Source organism: Chionomys nivalis, chromosome 5 (assembly GCF_950005125.1).
Source record: "Chionomys nivalis chromosome 5, mChiNiv1.1, whole genome shotgun sequence".
Classification (NCBI taxonomy): Eukaryota; Metazoa; Chordata; class Mammalia; order Rodentia; family Cricetidae; genus Chionomys; species Chionomys nivalis.
The window spans coordinates 114,299,360-114,313,894 of record NC_080090.1 but is presented as its reverse complement, the minus strand read 5'-3'; positions in this window follow the sequence as shown (position 1 = coordinate 114,313,894).

Here is a 14,535-nt window from a genome sequence, read left to right as displayed (position 1 = left end):
AGATCAGTGTTCCTTTTCTCATTACAAGCTTCACTTTGGGAGATAATCACGTTCTTTTGAAAGTTTATTAATTTCAGGAAAGCTTTTGTAAGAACGCACATGTGTTTCTTTGTAAAGACAAGCTCTGGTTTGCTACATGAGAAAGCATTGTTAGAACTGAGATAAGTCTTCTTATCTCAGTACAAGCTTTACTTTGAAAGATAATCGCGTTCTTTTGAAAGTTTATTAATTTCACGAATGCTTTAGTAAGAATCGCACATATGTTTCTTGGAAAAGACAAGCAGTTGTTTGCTAATTGTGAATGCATTGTTAGACTGAGATCAGTGTTGCTTTTTTCATTACAAGCTTTACTTTAAAAGATAATCACATTCTTTTGAAAGTTTATTAATTTCACCAAAGCTTTAGTAAGAAACGCACATGTGTTTCTTTGTAAATACAAGCAGTTGTTTTCTACATGTCAAAGTATTGTTAGAACTGATCAGTGTTCCTTTTCTCAGTATAAGCTTTACTTTGAAGATAATCACGTTCTTTTAAAAGTTTATTAATTTCACAAACGCTTTAGTAAGAAACGCACATGTGTGTAATTGTAAAGACAAGCATTTGTTTGATACGTGTGAAAGCATTGTTTGAACTGAGATCAGTGTTCCTTTTTTCAGTAAAAGCTTTACTTTGAAGGATTATCACGTTCTTTGGAATGTTTACTAATTTCACGAAAGCTTTAGTAAGAAACGCACATGTGTTTCTTTGTTAAGACAAGGAGTTGTTTCCAAAGTGTGAAGGCATTTTTAGAACTGAGATCATAGTTTCTTTTCTCAATACAAGCTTTAGTAAGAAACAAACATGTGTTTCTTTGTAAACACAAGCAGTTTTTTCTACGTGTTAAAGCATTGTTAGAACAGAGATCAGTGTTCAATTTCTCAGTACAAGCTCTACTTTGAAAGAAAATCATGTTCTTTTGAAAGTTTATTAATTTCACCACAGCTTTAGTAAGAAACACTCATGTGTTTCTTTGTAAAGACAAGCATTGTTTGATACGTGTGAAAGCATTGTAAGTACTGAGATCAGTGTTCCTTTTCTCAGTACAAGCTTTAGTAAGAAACGCACATGGGTTTATTTGTAATGACATGCAGTTGTTTGCTACATGTGAAAGCATTGTTAGAACTGAGATCAGTGTTCCTTTTCTCAGTACAAGCTTTACTTTGGAAGGTAATCACGTTCTTTTGAAAGTTTATTAATTTCACGAAAGCTTTAGTAATAAACGCACATGTTTTTCTTTGTAAAGACAAGCAGTTGTTTGCTACGTGGGAAAGCATTGTTAGAACTGATATCAGTGTTCCTTTTATGAGTACAAGCTTTACTTTGGAAGATAATTACGTTCTTTTCAAAGTTTATTAATTTCACAAATTCTTTAGTTAGAAACGCACATGTGTTTCTTTGTAAATACAAGCAGTTGTTTACTACATGTGAAAGCATTGTTAGAACTGAGATCAGTGATCCTTTTCTCAGTACAAGCTTTTTGGAAAGATAATCACGTTCTTTTGAAAGTTTATTAATTTCACGAAAGCTTTAATAAGAAACGCACTTGTGTTTCCTTGTAAAGACAAGCAGTTGTTTGCAAAGTGTGAAAGCATTGTTAGAACTCAGATCAGTGTTCCTTTTCTCAGTACAAGCTTTAGTAAGAAACACACGTGTTTCTTTCTAAACACAATCAGTTGTTTGCTACGCTATAAAGCATTGTTAGAACTGAGATCAGTGTTCCTTTTCTCAGTACATGCTTTACTTTGAAAGATGATCATGTTCTTTTGAAAGTTTATTAATTTCACTAAAGCTTTGTAAAAAACGCACATATGTTTCTTGCAAAAGACAAGCGGTTGTTTTCTACATGTGAAAGCATTGTTATAACTGAGATCAGTCTTCCTTTTCTCAGTACAAGCTTTAATTTGAAAGATAATTACTTTCTTTTGAAAGTTTATTAATTTCACAGAATCTTTAGTAAGAAACGCACATGTGTTTCATTGTAAAGCCACGCAGTTGTTTGCTACCTGTGAAAGCACTGTAGGAACTGAGATCAGTGTTTCTTTTCTCAGTACAAGCTTTACTTTGAAATATAAACATGTTCTTCTGATAGTTTATTAGTTTCACAAAAGCTTTAGTAAGAAACGCACATGTGTTTCTTGGAAAAGACAAGCAGTTGTTTTCTACGTGTGAAAGTATTGTTCGAACTGAGATCAGTGTTCATTTTCTCTGTACAAGCTTTAATTTGAAAGATTATTACGTTCTTTGAAAGTTTATTAATTTCAGAGAAGCTTTAGTAAGAAACGCACATGTGGTTCTTGGAAAAGACAAGCAGTTTTTTGACACGTGTGAAATCATTGTTAGAACTGAGATCATTGTTCCTTTCTCAGTACAAGGTTTAATTTGAAAGATAATCACGTTCTTTTGAAAGTTTATTAATTTCACGGAAGCTTTAGTAAGAAACGCACATGTTTCTTTGTAAACACAAGCAGTTGTTTGCTACGTGTTAAAGCATTGTTAGAACTGAGATCAGTGTTCCTTTTCTCAGTACACGCTTTACTTTTAAAGATAATCACGTTCTTTTGAAAGTTTATTAATTTCACTAAAGCTTTAGTAAGATACGCACATGTGTTTCATGGAAAAGACAAGCAGTTGTTTTCTACGTGTGAAAGCATTGTTAGAACTGAGATCAGTGTTCATTATCTCTGTACAAGCTTTAATTTGAAAGATTATTACGTTCTTTGAATGTTTATTAATTTCACAGAAGCTTTAGTAAGGAACGCACATGTGTTTCTTTGTAAAGACAAGCATTGTTTGCTACGTGTGAAAGCATTTTTAAAACTGAGATCAGTGTTCCTTTTCTCAGTACAAGCTTTACTTTGAAAGATAATTAATTTCTTTTGTAAGTTTATTAATTTCACAGAATCTTTAGTAAGAAACGCACATGTGTTTCATTGTAAAGCCACGCAGTTGTTTGCTACCTGTAAAAGCACTGTAGGAACTGAGATCAGTGTTCCTTTTCTCAGTACAAGCTTTACTTTGAAATATAATCACGTTCTTTTGATAGTTTATTAATTTCACGAAAGCTTTACTAAGAAACGCACATGAGTTTCTTTGTAAAGACAAGCAGTTTTTTGCTATGTGTGAAAGTTTTGTAGAACTGAGAACAGAGTTCCTTTTCTCAGTACAAGCTTTACTTTGAAAGATAATCACGATCATTTGAAAGTTTATTAATTTCACGAAAGCTTAATACGAAATGCACATGTGTTTCTTTGTAAAGTCAAGCAGTTGTTTGCTACGTGTGAAAGAATTGTTAGAACTGAGTTCAGTGTTCCTTTTCTCAGTACTAGCTTTGGTAAGAAACACACATGTGATTCTTTGTAAACACAAGCATTTGTTTGCTACATGTGAAAGCATTGTTGGAACAGAGATCAGTGTTCCTTTTCTCATTAAAAGCTTAACTTTGAAAGATAATCACATTCTTTTGAAAGTTTGTTAATTTCACTAACGCTTTAGTAAGAAACGCACATGTTTTTCTTTGTAAATACAAGCAGTTGTTCTCTAAGTGTCAAAGTATTGTTAGAACTGAGATCAGTGTTCCTTTTCTCAGTATAAACTTTACTTTGAAGATAATCACGTTCTTTTAAAGTTTCTTAATTTCACATAAGCTTTAGTAAGAAACGAACATGTGATTAATTGTAAAGACAAGCATATGTTTGAAAAGTGTGAAAGCATTGTTAGAACTGAGATCAGTGTTCCTGTTCTCAGTACAAGCTTTACTTTGAAAGATAATCACGTTCTTTTGAAAGGTTATTATTTTCAAGAAAGCTTTAATAAGAAACGCACATATGTTTCTTGGAAAAGACAAGCAGTTGTTTTCTAAGTGTAAAAGCATTGTTAGAACTGAGATCAGTGTTCCTTTTCGCAGTACAAGCTTTCCTTTGAAAGATAATTACGTTCCTTGAAAGTTTATTAATTTCACCGAAGCTTTAGTAAGAAACGCACATTTGTTTCTTTGTAAAGACAAGCATTTGTTTTACGTGTGAAAGCATTGTTAGAACTGAGATCAGTGTTCCTTTTCTCAGTACAAGGTTTACTTTGAAAGATAATCACGTTCTTTTAAAAGTTTATTAATTTCACCAAAACTTTAGTAAGAAACGCACATGTGTTTCGTTGTAAAGACAAGTCGTTTTTTGCTATGTGTGAAAGCATTGTTAGAACAGAGATCAGTGTTCCTTTTCTCATTAAAAGCTTAACTTTGAAAGATAATAATATTCTTTGTAAGTTTGTTAATTTCACCAAAGGTTTAGTAAGAAACGCACATGTGTTTCTTTGTAAATACAAGTAGTTGTTTTCTACGTGTCAAAGTATTGTTAGAACTGAGATCAGTGTTCTTTTTTTCACTAAAAGCTTTACTTTGAAAGATAATCATATTCATTTGTAAGTTTGTTAATTTCACCAAAGCTTTAGTAAGAAACGCACATGTGTTTCTTTGTAAATACAAGCAGTTGCTTACTACGTGTGAAAGCATTGTTAGAACTGTGATCAGTGTTCCTTTTCTCAGTACAAGCTTTTTGGAAAGATAATCACGTTCTTTTGAAAGTTTATTAATTACACAGAATCTTTAGTAAGAAACGCACATGTGATTCCTTGTAAAGACAAGCAGTTGTTTGCAAAGTGTGAAAGCATTGTTAGAACTCAGATCAGTGTTCCTTTTCTCAGTACAAGCTTTATTAAGAAAAACACATGTGTTTCTTTGTAAACACAAGCAGTTGTTTGCTACATGACAAAGCATTGTTAGAACTGAGATCGGTGTTCCTTTTCTCAGTACAAGCTTAAATTTGAAAGATAATTACGTTCTTTTAAAAGTTTATTAATTTCACAGCTTTAGTAAGAAACGCACATATGTCTCATTGTAAAGCCAAGCAGTTGTTTGCTACCTGTGAAAGCACTGTAGGAACTGACATCAGTGTTCCTTTTCTCAGTACAAGCTTTACTTTGTAAGATAATCACGTTCTTCTGATAGTTTAATAGTTTCACAAAAGCTTTAATAAGAAACACACATGTGGTTCTTAGAAAAGACAAGCAGTTGTTTGCCACGTGTGGAATCATTGTTAGAACTGAGGTCAGTGTTCCTGTTCTCAGTACAAGCTTTAATTTGAAAGATAATCACGTTCTTTTGAAAGTTTATTAGTTTCACGGAAGCTTTAGTAAAAAAGCACATGTGTTTCTTTGTAAACACAAGCAGTTGTTGTCTACGTGTCAAAGTATTGTTAGAACTGAGATCAGTGCTCCTTTTCTCACTAAAAGCTTTCCTTTGAAAGATAATCACGTTCTTTTAAAAGTTTATTAATTTATCAAAAGCTCTATTAAGAAACACACATGTGTTTCGTTGTAAAGACAAGCAGTTGTTTGCTACGTGTGAAAGCATTCTTAGAACTGAGATCAGTGTTCCTTTTCTCAGTACAAGCTTTTTGGAAAGGAAATCACATTATTTTGAATGTTTATTAATTTCACGAAAGCTTTAGTAAAAAAGGCAGATGTGTTTCCTTGTAAAGACAAGCAATTGTTTGCAAAGTGTGAAAGAATTGTTAGAACTTCGATCAGTGTTCCTTTTCTCAGTACAAGCATTAGTTAGAAAGACACATGTGTTTCTTTGTAAACACAAGCAGTTGTTTGTTACGTGTTAAAGCATTGTTAGAACTGAGATCAGTGTTCCTTTTCTCAGTACAAGCTTTACTTTGAAAGATAATCACTTTCTTTTGAAAGTTTATAAATTTCACTAAAGCTTTAGTAAGAAACGCACATGTGTTTCTTGGAAAAGACAAGCAGTTTTTTTGTACATGTGAAAGCATTGTAAGAACTGAGATCAGTGTTCCTTTTCTCAGTACAAGCTTTATTAAGAAACACACATGTGTTTCTTTGTAAACACAAGCAGTTGTTTGTATGTGTGAAAGCATTGTTAGAACAGAGATCAGTGTTCCTTTTCTCATTACAAGCTTTACTTTAAAGATAATAACATTTTTTTAAAATTTATTAATTTTACCAAAACTTTAGTAAGAAACGCACAGGTGCTTCTTTGTAAATACAGGCAGTTGTTTACTACGTGTGAAAGCATTGTTAGAACTGAGATCAGTGTTCCTTTTCTCAGTTCAAGCTTTACTTTGAAAGGTAATCACGTTCTTTTGAAAGTTTATTAATTTCACTAAAGCTTTAGTAAGAAACGCACATGCGTTTATTTGTAAAGACAAGCAGTTGTTTGCTATGTGGGAAAACATTGTTAGAACTGAGTTCAGTGTTCCTTTTCTCAGTTCAAGCTTTACTTTGAAAGGTAATCACGTTCTTTTAAAAGTTTATTAATTTCACGAAACCTTTAGTAAGAAAGTCACATGTGTTTCTTGGAAAAGACAAGCAGTAGTTTGCTACGTGTGAAAGCATTGTTAGAAATGAGATCAGTGTTTCTTTCTCAGTTCAAGCTTTACTTTGAAAGATAATCACGTTTTTTTGAAAGTTCATTAATTTCACGGAAGCTTTAGTAAAAAACGCTCATGCGTTTATTTGTAAAGACAAGCAGTTGTTTGCTACGTGGGAAAGCCTTGTTAGAACTGAGATCTGTGTTCCTTTTCTCAGTACAAGCTTTAGTAAGAAACACACATGTGTTTCTTTGTAAACACAAGCAGTTGTTTGCTACGTGTGAAAGCATTGTTAAAACAGAGATCAGTGTTCCTTTTCTCACTAAAAGCTTTACTTTGAAAGATAATCACATTCTTTTGAAAGTTTGTTAATTTCACCAAAACTTTAGTGAGAAACTCACATGTGTTTCTTTGTAAACACAAGCAGTTGTTTGCCTCGTGTTAATGCATTGTTACAACTTAGATCAGTGTTCCTTTTCTCAGTACAAGTTTTACTTTGAAAGATAATCACTTTCTTTTGAAAGTTTATTAATTTCACTAAAGCTTTAGTAAGAAACGCACTTGTGTTTCTTGGAAAAGACAAGCAGTTTTTTTGTACATGTGAAAGCATTTTAAGAACTGAGATCAGTGTTCCTTTTCTCAGTACAAGCTTTATTAAGAAACACACATGTGTTTCTTTGTAAACACAAGCAGTTGTTTGTATGTGTGAAAGCATTTTTAGAACAGAGATCAGTGTTCCTTTTCTCATTACAAGCTTTACTTTAAAGATAATAACATTTTTTTAAAATTTCTTAATTTTACCAAAACTTTAGTAAGAAACGCACAGGTGCTTCTTTGTAAATACAGGCAGTTGTTTACTACGTGTGAAAGCATTGTTAGAACTGAGATCAGTGTTCCTTTTCTCAGTTCAAGCTTTACTTTAAAAGGTAATCACGTTCTTTTGAAAGTTTATTAATTTCACTAAAGCTTTAGTAAGAAACGCACATGTGTTTCTTGGAAAAGACAAGCAGTTTTTTTGTACATGTGAAAGCATTGTAAGAACTGAGATCAGTGTTCCTTTTCTCAGTACAAGCTTTCGTAAGAAACACACATGTGTTGCTTTGTAAACACAAGCAGTTGATTGTACATGTGAAAGCATTGTTAGAACAGAGATCAGTGTTCCTTTTCTCATTACAAGCTTTACTTTAAAAGATAATCACATTTTTTTAAATTCATTAATTTTACCAAAACTTTAGTAAGAAACGCACATGGGTTTCTTTGTAAATACAGGCAGTTGTTTTACGTGTCAAAGTACTGTTAGAACTGAGGTCAGTGTTCCTTTCTCAGTTCAAGCTTTACTTTGAAATGTAATCACGTTCTTTTGAAAGTTTATTAATTTCACGGAAGCTTTAGTAAGAAACACACATGCGTTTATTTGTAAAGACAAGCAGTTGTTTGCTATGTGTGACAACATTGTTAGAACTGAGTTCAGTGTTCCTTTTCTCAGTACAAGCTTTAGTAAGAAACACACATGTGTTTCTTTGTAAACACAAGCAGTTGTTTGCTACGTGTGAAAGCATTGTTAGAACAGAGACCAATGATCCTTTTCGCATTACAAGCTTTACTTTGAAAGATAATCACATTCTTTTGAATGTTTGTTAATTTCACGAAAGTTGTAGTAAGAAACACACATGTGTTTCTTTGTAATTACAAGCTTTTGTTTGCTACGTGTGAAAGCATTGTTAGAACTGAGATCAGTATTCCTTTTCGCAGTACAAGCTTTCGTAAGAAACAAACATGTGTTTCTTTGTAAACACAAGCAGTTGTCTGCTACGTGTTAAAATATTGTTAGAACTGAGATCAGTGTTCCTTTTCTCAGTACAAGGTATACGTTCAAAGATAATCACGTTGTTTTGAAAGTTTATTAATTTCCCTAAAGCTTTAGTAAGAAATGCACATGTGTTTCTTCGTAAAGACAAGCAGTTGTTTGCTAAGTGTGAAAGCATTGTTAGAACTGAGATCAGTGTTCCTTTTCTCACTAAAAGCTTTTCTTTGAAAGATAATCACGGTCTTTTGAAATTTTATTAATTTCACGAAAGCTTTAGTATAAACGCAAATGCGTTTTTTTGTAAAGACAAGCACTTGTTTGCTATGTGTCAAATTATTGTTATAACTGAAATCATTGTTCCTTTTCTCATTACAAGCTTATTTTGAAATATAATCACGTTCTTTTGATAGTTTATTAATTTCACGAAAGCTTTAGTAAGAAAGGCACATGTGTTTCTTTGTAAAGACAAGCAGTTGTGTGCTACATGTGAAAGCATTGTTAGAACAGAGATCAGTGTTCCTTTTCTCTGTACAAGCTTTACTTTGGGAGATAATCAGGTTCTGTTCAAAGTTTATTAATTTCACGAAAGCTTTAGTAAGAAACGCACATGTGTTTCTTTGTAAAGACAAGCAGTTGTTTGCTACGTGTGAAAGCCTTGTAGAACTGAGATCAGTGTTCCTTTTTTCAGTACAAGCTTTAATAAGAAACACACATGTTTTTCTTTGTAAATACAAGCAGTTTTTTGCTACGTGTGAAAGCATTGTTAGAACTGAGATCAGTGTTCCTTTCTCAGTTCAATCTTTAATTTGAAAGATAATCATGTTCTTTTGAAAGTTTATTCATTTCACGGAAGCTTTAGTAAAAAACGCTCATGCGTTTATTTGTAAAGACAAGCAGTTGTTTGCTACTTGGGAAAGCCTTGTTAGAACTGAGATCAGTGTTCCTTTTCTCAGTACAAGCTTTAGTAAGAAACACACATCTGTTTCTTTGTAAACACAACAGTTGTTTGCTAAGTGTGAAAGCATTGTTAGAACAGAGATCAGTGTTCCTTTTCTCATTACAAGCTTTACTTTGAAATAATCACATTCTTTTGAAAGTTTGTTAATTTCACCAAAGTTTTAGTAAAAAACGCACATGTGTTTCTTTGTAAATACAAGCAGTTGTTTTCTACGTGTCAAAGTATTGTTAGAACTGAGATCAGTGCTCCTTTTCTCACTAAAAGCTTTCCTTTGAAAGATAATCACGTTCTTTTAAAAGTTTATTAATTTATCGAAAGTTATATTAAGAAACGCACATGTGTTGCGTTGTAAAGACAAGCAGTTGGTTGCTACGTGTGAAAGCATTCTTAGAACTGAGATCAGTGTTCCTTTTCTCAGTACAAGCTTTTTGGAAAGATAATCACATTCTTTTGAAAGTTTATTAATTTCACGAAAGCTTTAGTAAAAAAGGCAGATGTGTTTCCTTGTAAAGACAAGCAATTGTTTGCAAAGTGTGAAAGAATTGTTAGAACTTCGATCAGTGTTCCTTTTCTCAGTACAAGCATTAGTTAGAAAGACACATGTGTTTCTTTGTAAACACAAGCAGTTGTTTGTTACGTGTTAAAGCATTGTTAGAACTGAGATCAGAGTTCCTTTTCTCAGTACAAGCTTTACTTTGAAAGATAATCACTTTCTTTTGAAAGTTTATAAATTTCACTAAAGCTTTAGTAAGAAACGCACATGTGTTTCTTGGAAAAGACAAGCAGTTTTTTTGTACATGTGAAAGCATTGTAAGAACTGAGATCAGTGTTCCTTTTCTCAGTACAAGCTTTATTAAGAAACACACATGTGTTTCTTTGTAAACACAAGCAGTTGTTTGTATGTGTGAAAGCATTGTTAGAACAGAGATCAGTGTTCCTTTTCTCATTACAAGCTTTACTTTAAAGATAATAACATTTTTTTAAAATTTATTAATTTTACCAAAACTTTAGTAAGAAACGCACAGGTGCTTCTTTGTAAATACAGGCAGTTGTTTACTACGTGTGAAAGCATTGTTAGAACTGAGATCAGTGTTCCTTTTCTCAGTTCAAGCTTTACTTTGAAAGGTAATCACGTTCTTTTGAAAGTTTATTAATTTCACTAAAGCTTTAGTAAGAAACGCACATGCGTTTATTTGTAAAGACAAGCAGTTGTTTGCTATGTGGGAAAACATTGTTAGAACTGAGTTCAGTGTTCCTTTTCTCAGTTCAAGCTTTACTTTGAAAGGTAATCACGTTCTTTTAAAAGTTTATTAATTTCACGAAACCTTTAGTAAGAAAGTCACATGTGTTTCTTGGAAAAGACAAGCAGTAGTTTGCTACGTGTGAAAGCATTGTTAGAAATGAGATCAGTGTTTCTTTCTCAGTTCAAGCTTTACTTTGAAAGATAATCATGTTTTTTTGAAAGTTCATTAATTTCACGGAAGCTTTAGTAAAAAACGCTCATGCGTTTATTTGTAAAGACAAGCAGTTGTTTGCTACGTGGGAAAGCCTTGTTAGAACTGAGATCTGTGTTCCTTTTCTCAGTACAAGCTTTAGTAAGAAACACACATCTGTTTCTTTGTAAACACTAGCAGTTGTTTGCTACGTGTGAAAGCATTGTTAAAACAGAGATCAGTGTTCCTTTTCTCACTAAAAGCTTTACTTTGAAAGATAATCACATTCTTTTGAAAGTTTGTTAATTTCACCAAAACTTTAGTGAGAAACTCACATGTGTTTCTTTGTAAACACAAGCAGTTGTTTGCCTCGTGTTAATGCATTGTTACAACTTAGATCAGTGTTCCTTTTCTCAGTACAAGTTTTACTTTGAAAGATAATCACTTTCTTTTGAAAGTTTATTAATTTCACTAAAGCTTTAGTAAGAAACGCACTTGTGTTTCTTGGAAAAGACAAGCAGTTTTTTTGTACATGTGAAAGCATTTTAAAAACTGAGATCAGTGTTCCTTTTCTCAGTACAAGCTTTATTAAGAAACACACATGTGTTTCTTTGTAAACACAAGCAGTTGTTTGTATGTGTGAAAGCATTTTTAGAACAGAGATCAGTGTTCCTTTTCTCATTACAAGCTTTACTTTAAAGATAATAACATTTTTTTAAAATTTCTTAATTTTACCAAAACTTTAGTAAGAAACGCACAGGTGCTTCTTTGTAAATACAGGCAGTTGTTTACTACGTGTGAAAGCATTGTTAGAACTGAGATCAGTGTTCCTTTTCTCAGTTCAAGCTTTACTTTAAAAGGTAATCACGTTCTTTTGAAAGTTTATTAATTTCACTAAAGCTTTAGTAAGAAACGCACATGTGTTTCTTGGAAAAGACAAGCAGTTTTTTTGTACATGTGAAAGCATTGTAAGAACTGAGATCAGTGTTCCTTTTCTCAGTACAAGCTTTCGTAAGAAACACACATGTGTTGCTTTGTAAACACAAGCAGTTGATTGTACATGTGAAAGCATTGTTAGAACAGAGATCAGTGTTCCTTTTCTCATTACAAGCTTTACTTTAAAAGATAATCACATTTTTTTAAATTCATTAATTTTACCAAAACTTTAGTAAGAAACGCACATGGGTTTCTTTGTAAATACAGGCAGTTGTTTTACGTGTCAAAGTACTGTTAGAACTGAGGTCAGTGTTCCTTTCTCAGTTCAAGCTTTACTTTGAAATGTAATCACGTTCTTTTGAAAGTTTATTAATTTCACGGAAGCTTTAGTAAGAAACACACATGCGTTTATTTGTAAAGACAAGCAGTTGTTTGCTATGTGTGACAACATTGTTAGAACTGAGTTCAGTGTTCCTTTTCTCAGTACAAGCTTTAGTAAGAAACACACATGTGTTTCTTTGTAAACACAAGCAGTTGTTTGCTACGTGTGAAAGCATTGTTAGAACAGAGACCAATGATCCTTTTCGCATTACAAGCTTTACTTTGAAAGATAATCACATTCTTTTGAATGTTTGTTAATTTCACGAAAGTTGTAGTAAGAAACACACATGTGTTTCTTTGTAATTACAAGCTTTTGTTTGCTACGTGTGAAAGCATTGTTAGAACTGAGATCAGTATTCCTTTTCGCAGTACAAGCTTTCGTAAGAAACAAACATGTGTTTCTTTGTAAACACAAGCAGTTGTCTGCTACGTGTTAAAATATTGTTAGAACTGAGATCAGTGTTCCTTTTCTCAGTACAAGGTATACGTTCAAAGATAATCACGTTGTTTTGAAAGTTTATTAATTTCCCTAAAGCTTTAGTAAGAAATGCACATGTGTTTCTTCGTAAAGACAAGCAGTTGTTTGCTAAGTGTGAAAGCATTGTTAGAACTGAGATCAGTGTTCCTTTTCTCACTAAAAGCTTTTCTTTGAAAGATAATCACGGTCTTTTGAAATTTTATTAATTTCACGAAAGCTTTAGTATAAACGCAAATGCGTTTTTTTGTAAAGACAAGCACTTGTTTGCTATGTGTCAAATTATTGTTATAACTGAAATCATTGTTCCTTTTCTCATTACAAGCTTATTTTGAAATATAATCACGTTCTTTTGATAGTTTATTAATTTCACGAAAGCTTTAGTAAGAAAGGCACATGTGTTTCTTTGTAAAGACAAGCAGTTGTGTGCTACATGTGAAAGCATTGTTAGAACAGAGATCAGTGTTCCTTTTCTCTGTACAAGCTTTACTTTGGGAGATAATCAGGTTCTGTTCAAAGTTTATTAATTTCACGAAAGCTTTAGTAAGAAACGCACATGTGTTTCTTTGTAAAGACAAGCAGTTGTTTGCTACGTGTGAAAGCCTTGTAGAACTGAGATCAGTGTTCCTTTTTTCAGTACAAGCTTTAATAAGAAACACACATGTTTTTCTTTGTAAATACAAGCAGTTTTTTGCTACGTGTGAAAGCATTGTTAGAACTGAGATCAGTGTTCCTTTCTCAGTTCAATCTTTAATTTGAAAGATAATCATGTTCTTTTGAAAGTTTATTCATTTCACGGAAGCTTTAGTAAAAAACGCTCATGCGTTTATTTGTAAAGACAAGCAGTTGTTTGCTACTTGGGAAAGCCTTGTTAGAACTGAGATCAGTGTTCCTTTTCTCAGTACAAGCTTTAGTAAGAAACACACATCTGTTTCTTTGTAAACACAACAGTTGTTTGCTAAGTGTGAAAGCATTGTTAGAACAGAGATCAGTGTTCCTTTTCTCATTACAAGCTTTACTTTGAAATAATCACATTCTTTTGAAAGTTTGTTAATTTCACCAAAGTTTTAGTAAAAAACGCACATGTGTTTCTTTGTAAATACAAGCAGTTGTTTTCTACGTGTCAAAGTATTGTTAGAACTGAGATCAGTGCTCCTTTTCTCACTAAAAGCTTTCCTTTGAAAGATAATCACGTTCTTTTAAAAGTTTATTAATTTATCGAAAGTTATATTAAGAAACGCACATGTGTTGCGTTGTAAAGACAAGCAGTTGGTTGCTACGTGTGAAAGCATTCTTAGAACTGAGATCAGTGTTCCTTTTCTCAGTACAAGCTTTTTGGAAAGATAATCACATTCTTTTGAAAGTTTATTAATTTCACGAAAGCTTTAGTAAAAAAGGCAGATGTGTTTCCTTGTAAAGACAAGCAATTGTTTGCAAAGTGTGAAAGAATTGTTAGAACTTCGATCAGTGTTCCTTTTCTCAGTACAAGCATTAGTTAGAAAGACACATGTGTTTCTTTGTAAACACAAGCAGTTGTTTGTTACGTGTTAAAGCATTGTTAGAACTGAGATCAGAGTTCCTTTTCTCAGTACAAGCTTTACTTTGAAAGATAATCACTTTCTTTTGAAAGTTTATAAATTTCACTAAAGCTTTAGTAAGAAACGCACATGTGTTTCTTGGAAAAGACAAGCAGTTTTTTTGTACATGTGAAAGCATTGTAAGAACTGAGATCAGTGTTCCTTTTCTCAGTACAAGCTTTATTAAGAAACACACATGTGTTTCTTTGTAAACACAAGCAGTTGTTTGTATGTGTGAAAGCATTGTTAGAACAGAGATCAGTGTTCCTTTTCTCATTACAAGCTTTACTTTAAAGATAATAACATTTTTTTAAAATTTATTAATTTTACCAAAACTTTAGTAAGAAACGCACAGGTGCTTCTTTGTAAATACAGGCAGTTGTTTACTACGTGTGAAAGCATTGTTAGAACTGAGATCAGTGTTCCTTTTCTCAGTTCAAGCTTTACTTTGAAAGGTAATCACGTTCTTTTGAAAGTTTATTAATTTCACTAAAGCTTTAGTAAGAAACGCACATGCGTTTATTTGTAAAGACAAGCAGT